The 5,890-nt window shown below is 46.0% G+C and overlaps 2 pseudogenes; one reads left to right on the top strand and one right to left on the bottom strand.

Moving 5' to 3' along the window:
• Positions 1-964: 964 nt before the first annotated feature.
• LOC140713421 (CDKN2AIP N-terminal-like protein pseudogene) lies at positions 965-2,056 on the top strand (annotated as a pseudogene).
• Positions 2,057-2,343: 287 nt separating this feature from the next.
• LOC103217461 (actin, cytoplasmic 1 pseudogene) lies at positions 2,344-4,035 on the bottom strand (annotated as a pseudogene).
• Between the last annotated feature and the right edge of the window lie 1,855 nt (positions 4,036-5,890).

Raw genomic sequence — 5,890 nt, 5'->3', positions numbered from 1 at the left:
GCATTACCACAGCCAGCTGTTTGTATTTTTAGTAGAGATGGGATTTCACCATGTTGGCCAAGCTGGTCTTGAACTCCCGACCTCAGGTAATTCTCCTGCCTCAGCCTTCCAAAGTCCTGGGATTACAGGTGTGAGCCACCACGCCCAGCCATGGGACCTGTTTTCACCATGACAAGAGAAGGGTTCTCACCAGCTTGCCAGTGAGATGTGAGAGTTGATGGAGTTGATGCTGGGATTTCCCAGCAAGTGTTCCCAGTGGTTTACAGTGTCCGCAATGTGCTTAAATCCACATAAGTCCTAATCCCTGCCCAGAGGGCAGATTCTGCATGAGGAAGGAATTGCCCCTGGGGCCGGAATCCTACAAGGACCTTAGGTGCGCCCCTCATCCCTTTAGCTTGGAGGATGGGGGCCTGGGGAGTAAAACGAACATCCAACTTGGTGATGATCACTTGCAGAGGATCAAGTGGGCACGTAGGTCAGACTCTAGACCCAGAACAGCTTGTAGACTCTCCATGAGGGACGGTGGTCAAGAGAAGCCACAAGGACATGTGACATGGGACATTGACCTTCAAAGGCCATTTGTCCTAGTTAAAGGCTGAATGGAAGGAAAGGAGAGAAGAAAGGAAAGTAATATTTGCTGAGCATTTCTGAAGATTCGGGGCCTGGCTGCTGGAAACGTTTCAATTTCATTTCATGACATGAGTTTAATCATTCTCCTCAGAGTCTTTATTGTTCTCATAAAGTCCTAGGTTTAAGAACAACCCCAGGTATTATTTCAGGCAGATAGATGCCTGGGAGAACCCAGCTTGCTAGTACATCAAAATTTGCTCATGGTAAATAAAATTCAGGTTAGCGGCCTTTAAATGTTGTCTTTTTAAAATTACATTTTATTGATTTCTTTTTATTATAGGAGTAGCACACATTTGCTGTGGAAAAAATAATTTAAAAAAAAAGCATCCACAATTTCACTATTCAGAAAGAATCACAGTAAATATTTTGGGATATATCTCTCCAACAATTTTAGCACAATTTTTTTTCACAAAAAATGAAATATTAAAAATGGCTTTCAGCTAGGCGCAGTGGTTCACGCCTGTAATCCTAGCACTTTGGGAGGCCGAGGCAGGTGGATCACCTGAGGTCAGGAGTTCGAAATCAGCCTGGGCAACATGGTGAAACCCCGTCTCTACTAAAAATACAAAAATTAGGGCGATGGGCACCATGGTTGGTGGCGAGGTGGCCACTGTGGTGGAGGAGCTGGTCTCGGGGTGCAGCAGGTGTCCGACTTCGTGGAGCAGTTCCACTCCTATTCAGAGAGTGAGAGGCAATGGAAACCCCGCATGGAATTCATCCTGTGCCACCTGCCCAACTACTGCAACCCACCCAACGGCAGTGGCCGCCTGGACCAGCTGCTGTCCCTTCTTCATGGTCTGGGCCAACCACCTTTTCATGGGCTGCAGTTACAATAAAGACCTTTTAGACAAGGTGATGGGAATGGCTGATGGGATGGAAGTGGAAGATTGCCACAATTTACTACCAGAAGTGAATTAATGAAAAAGCATCAAAGGTAAGCCAGAAGATTTACCACATTTTCATCATCAGCTACAGGATTAGAAAGGAAGCTGGGATGAATGAGACACAGGCCACAGCAGCTGTCTTAAGACTCCTGGTATTACCGACATAAAGAGGCAATCTGTCTAGATTGGTTTTTTTACCTTCTCATTTTTCCAGTGGTTATCACTGCAAAAGTATGTATGGATAGTTATGTATTTATAAATCATGCACTCTAAGATGAGTTCATCAACATTGTAAAAGTCCTCTTTTTCTATTTTCATTTTTTTTTTTTTTTCTTAACGACAAGGTCTCACTCTGTCGCCCAGGTGGGAGTACAAAGGTGCAGTATTGGCTCATTGCAGCCTTGACCTCCTGGGCTCATATTTTCAGTTTTTAAGTTCAGAATTGTTGCTTAAAATGCCTTTTTGGGCTGGGCACAGTGGCTCATGTCTGTAATCCCAGCACTTTGGAAAACTGAGGTGGGCGAATCACCTGAGGTCAGGAGTTCGAGACCAGCCTGGCCAACATGGTGAAACCCTGTATCTACTAAAAATACAAAAAAAAAAAAAAAAAAAAAAAAAAATTAGCTGGGCATGGTGGCACACACAATTAGAGACAAAATAAAAATAAAATAAAATAAAAAAAGATTTTTCAGGATATCCTTTTTTTTTTTTTTTTTTTTTTCATTTGTAAGGTGTGCACTTTTATTCAACTGGTCTCAAGTCAGTGTACAGGTAAGCCCTGGCTGCCTCCACCCACTCCCAGGGAGACCAAAAGCCTTCAGACATCTCAAGTTGGGGGACAAAAAAGGGGGGGCATGAAGGCTCATCATTCAAAATAAAACAAAATAAAAAAGTATTAAGGCGAAGATTAAAAAAATTTTGCATTACATAATTTACACGAAAGCAATGCTATCACCTCCCCTGTGTGGACTCGGGAGAGGACTGGGCCCTTCTCCTTAGAGAAGTGGGGTGGCTTTTAGGAGGGCGAGGGACTTCCTGTAACAATGCATCTCATATTTGGAATGACTATTAAAAAAAAGAACAATGTACAATCAAAGTCCTCGGCCACATTGTAAAACTTTGGGGGATGCTCGCTCCAACCGACTGCTGTCACCTTCACCGTTCCAGTTTTTAAATCCTGAGTCAAGCCAAAAAAAAAAACCAAAACAAAACCAAAAAAAACAAATAAAGCCATGCCAATCTCATCTTGTTTTCTGCGCAAGTTAGGTTTTGTCAAGAAAGGGTGTAACGCAACTAAGTCACAGTCCGCCTAGAAGCATTTGCGGTGGACGATGGAGGGGCCAGACTCGTCATACTCCTGCTTGCTGATCCACATCTGCTGGAAGGTGGACAGCGAGGCCAGGATGGAGCCGCCGATCCACACAGAGTACTTGCGCTCAGGAGGAGCAATGATCTTGATTTTCATCGTGCTGGGCGCCAGGGCAGTAATCTCCTTCTGCATCCTGTCAGCAATGCCAGGGTACATGGTGGTGCCACCAGACAGCACTGTGTTGGCGTACAGGTCTTTACGGATGTCCACGTCACACTTCATGATGGAGTTGAAGGTAGTTTCATGGATGCCACAGGACTCCATGCCCAGGAAGGAAGGTTGGAAGAGAGCCTCAGGGCAGCGGAACCGCTCATTGCCAATGGTGATGACCTGGCCATCGGGCAGCTCGTAGCTCTTCTCCAGGGAGGAGCTAGAAGCCGCCGTGGCCATCTCCTGCTCGAAGTCCAGGGCGACATAGCACAGCTTCTCTTTAATGTCACGCACGATTTCCCGCTCGGCCGTGGTGGTGAAGCTGTAGCCGCGCTCAGTGAGGATCTTCATGAGGTAGTCAGTCAGGTCCCGGCCAGCCAGGTCCAGACGCAGGATGGCATGGGGGAGGGCATACCCCTCGTAGATGGGCACAGTGTGGGTGACCCCGTCACCGGAGTCCATCACGATGCCAGTGGTACGGCCAGAGGCGTACAGGGACAGCACAGCCTGGATGGCCACATACATGGCTGGGGTGTTGAAGGTCTCAAACATGATCTGGGTCATCTTCTCGCGGTTGGCCTTGGGGTTCAGGGGGGCCTCGGTCAGCAGCACGGGGTGCTCCTCAGGAGCCACACGCAGCTCATTGTAGAAGGTGTGGTGCCAGATCTTCTCCATGTCGTCCCAGTTGGTAACGATGCCGTGCTCGATGGGGTACTTCAGGGTGAGGATGCCTCTCTTGCTCTGGGCCTCATCGCCCACATATGAATCCTTCTGACCCATGCCCACCATCACGCCCCGGTGCCTGGGGCGCCCCACGATGGAGGGGAAGACGGCCCGAGGGGCATCGTCGCCCGCGAAGCCGGCCTTGCACATGCCGGAGCCGTTGTCGACAACGAGCGCGGCGATATCATCATCCATGGTGAGCTGGCGGCGGGTGTGAACGGGCGGCGGAGCGGCAAAGGCGAGGCTCTGTGCTCGCGGGGCGGACGCGGTCTCGGCGGCCCCCTTTTTTTTTTTGAGATAAGGTCTCTCTCTCTCTGTCCCCCAGGAGGTTTAATATATTTCGCATGTTAGAGAGAGGCTATATCTTTGGGGTGCTGTAATGAAGGTGTTCGTTTTTGCTACACTAAGAAGGTGTAAAAGGGATGTGTCTGGCTATAGAAAGTTGTGTTATATGTTTTCAGAATTTTGTTTGTCTGCAAAAATACTTGTGTGTAACAGACATTTCTTAATTATCCAGTCCTTAATTTTCCTTGTGAAATAGAAGTTCATTACTTTGGTTAAAAGTTATAATTACTATGCATGGTTGAGACTATTCTAGGAGCAGTAGCAAAAGAGAAATACAACTGTGAATGTGCTTTTGTTTTTAAAGGAAAAAGAGGCCTGGCGTGGTGGGTCACGCCTGTAATCCCAGCACTTCGAGAGGCTGAGGAGGGTGGATCATGAGGTCAGGAGTTCGAGATGAGCCTGACCAATGTGGTCTTTACTAAAAATACAAAAATCAGCTGGGCGTGATGGTGCGCATCTGTAATCTCAGCAACTCAGGAGGCTGAGTCAGGAGAATGGCTTGAACCCTGGAGGTGGAGGTTGCAGTCAGCCGAGATCACCCCACTGCACTCCAGCCTGGGTGACAGAGTGAGACTCCATCTCAAATAAATAAATAAATAAAAATTTTTTAAAAAGGAAAAAGAGTAGTTTTTCCTAAAGCAGCAATTCCCAAACTTTTTGGTCTCGGGACCCTTTACATACATAGAAAATTTATAGAGGACACCAAAGAGATTTTGCTTATGTGAATTACATCTATTAATAATCCCCACAGAGGCTGGGCACCATGGCTCATGCCTGTAACCCCAGCACTTTGGGAGGCCAAGGCAGGAGGATCACTTGAGCCAAGGAGTTCAAGACCAGCCTGGGCAACATAGTGAGATCCCGTCTCTATAATAATCATAATCACCAGCATCATCCCCACACAGAAAACTAAAATAAAAAGTTTAAAAAATCTATTTGAAGTAAGCAATGATGGAATCGTTGCATGTTAACATATTTTTATGAAAAATAACTATATTCTCCAAAAAATGAGAAGAGTGGCATTATTGTCTATTTGCAAATCTCTTTAATGTCTAGCTGAACAGAAGACAGCTGGGTTCCCATAGCTGCTTCTGTCCTCAGTCTCTTGCCATTTCACATGTCATGTAGCTTCACTCTATGCTCATGAGAAAATGAGAAGGGAGAAAGCATGTCTTAGTGTGATTATGAAAATAGTTTTGGCTTCAAAACTGAAAACCCCCCTGAAAGGGTCTTGCAGACTTCTTGGGGGTCCCCAGACCACACTCAGAGAACTTGTGTCTTAAAGTGTCAGTTTGTTTCAGAATATAAAAGATCATAATGAAGGACAAAATTCAGAAAGTGATTTTTATTTGCCTTAATATACAACAGCTGAGTCTGAAAAGAGCTTATATGAATATACAAGATATGTTAGCATATGAAATATGTTTAAAATTTGACAAAATTCATTGTTTTCTTGGTTTTGCTTGCTTAATGTATTAATTAATGCCTTCACATACAATTTAAAAAAAGGTAATTACTTTATTTTTCTTTTGGAGACAGAGTCACTCTCTCACCCAGGCTGGAGTGCAGTGGCATGATCGCAGCTCGCTGCAACCTCCGCCTCCCTGGTTCAAGTGATTCCACTGCCTCAGCCTCCTGAGTAGCTGGGATTACAGGCACGCACCAACAGCCCAGCTAATTTTTTTGTATTTTCGGTGGAGATGGGGTTTCGCCATGTTGCCCAGGCTAGTCTGGAACTGCTGAGCTCAGACAATCTGCCCGCCTTGACCTTCCAAAGTACTAGGATTAC

The sequence above is a fragment of the Chlorocebus sabaeus genome, chromosome 14 (assembly GCF_047675955.1).
Source record: "Chlorocebus sabaeus isolate Y175 chromosome 14, mChlSab1.0.hap1, whole genome shotgun sequence".
Classification (NCBI taxonomy): domain Eukaryota; kingdom Metazoa; phylum Chordata; class Mammalia; order Primates; family Cercopithecidae; genus Chlorocebus; species Chlorocebus sabaeus.
The sequence above is the reverse complement of the archived record's forward strand: the minus strand, read 5'-3'. Positions and strand labels throughout refer to the sequence as shown.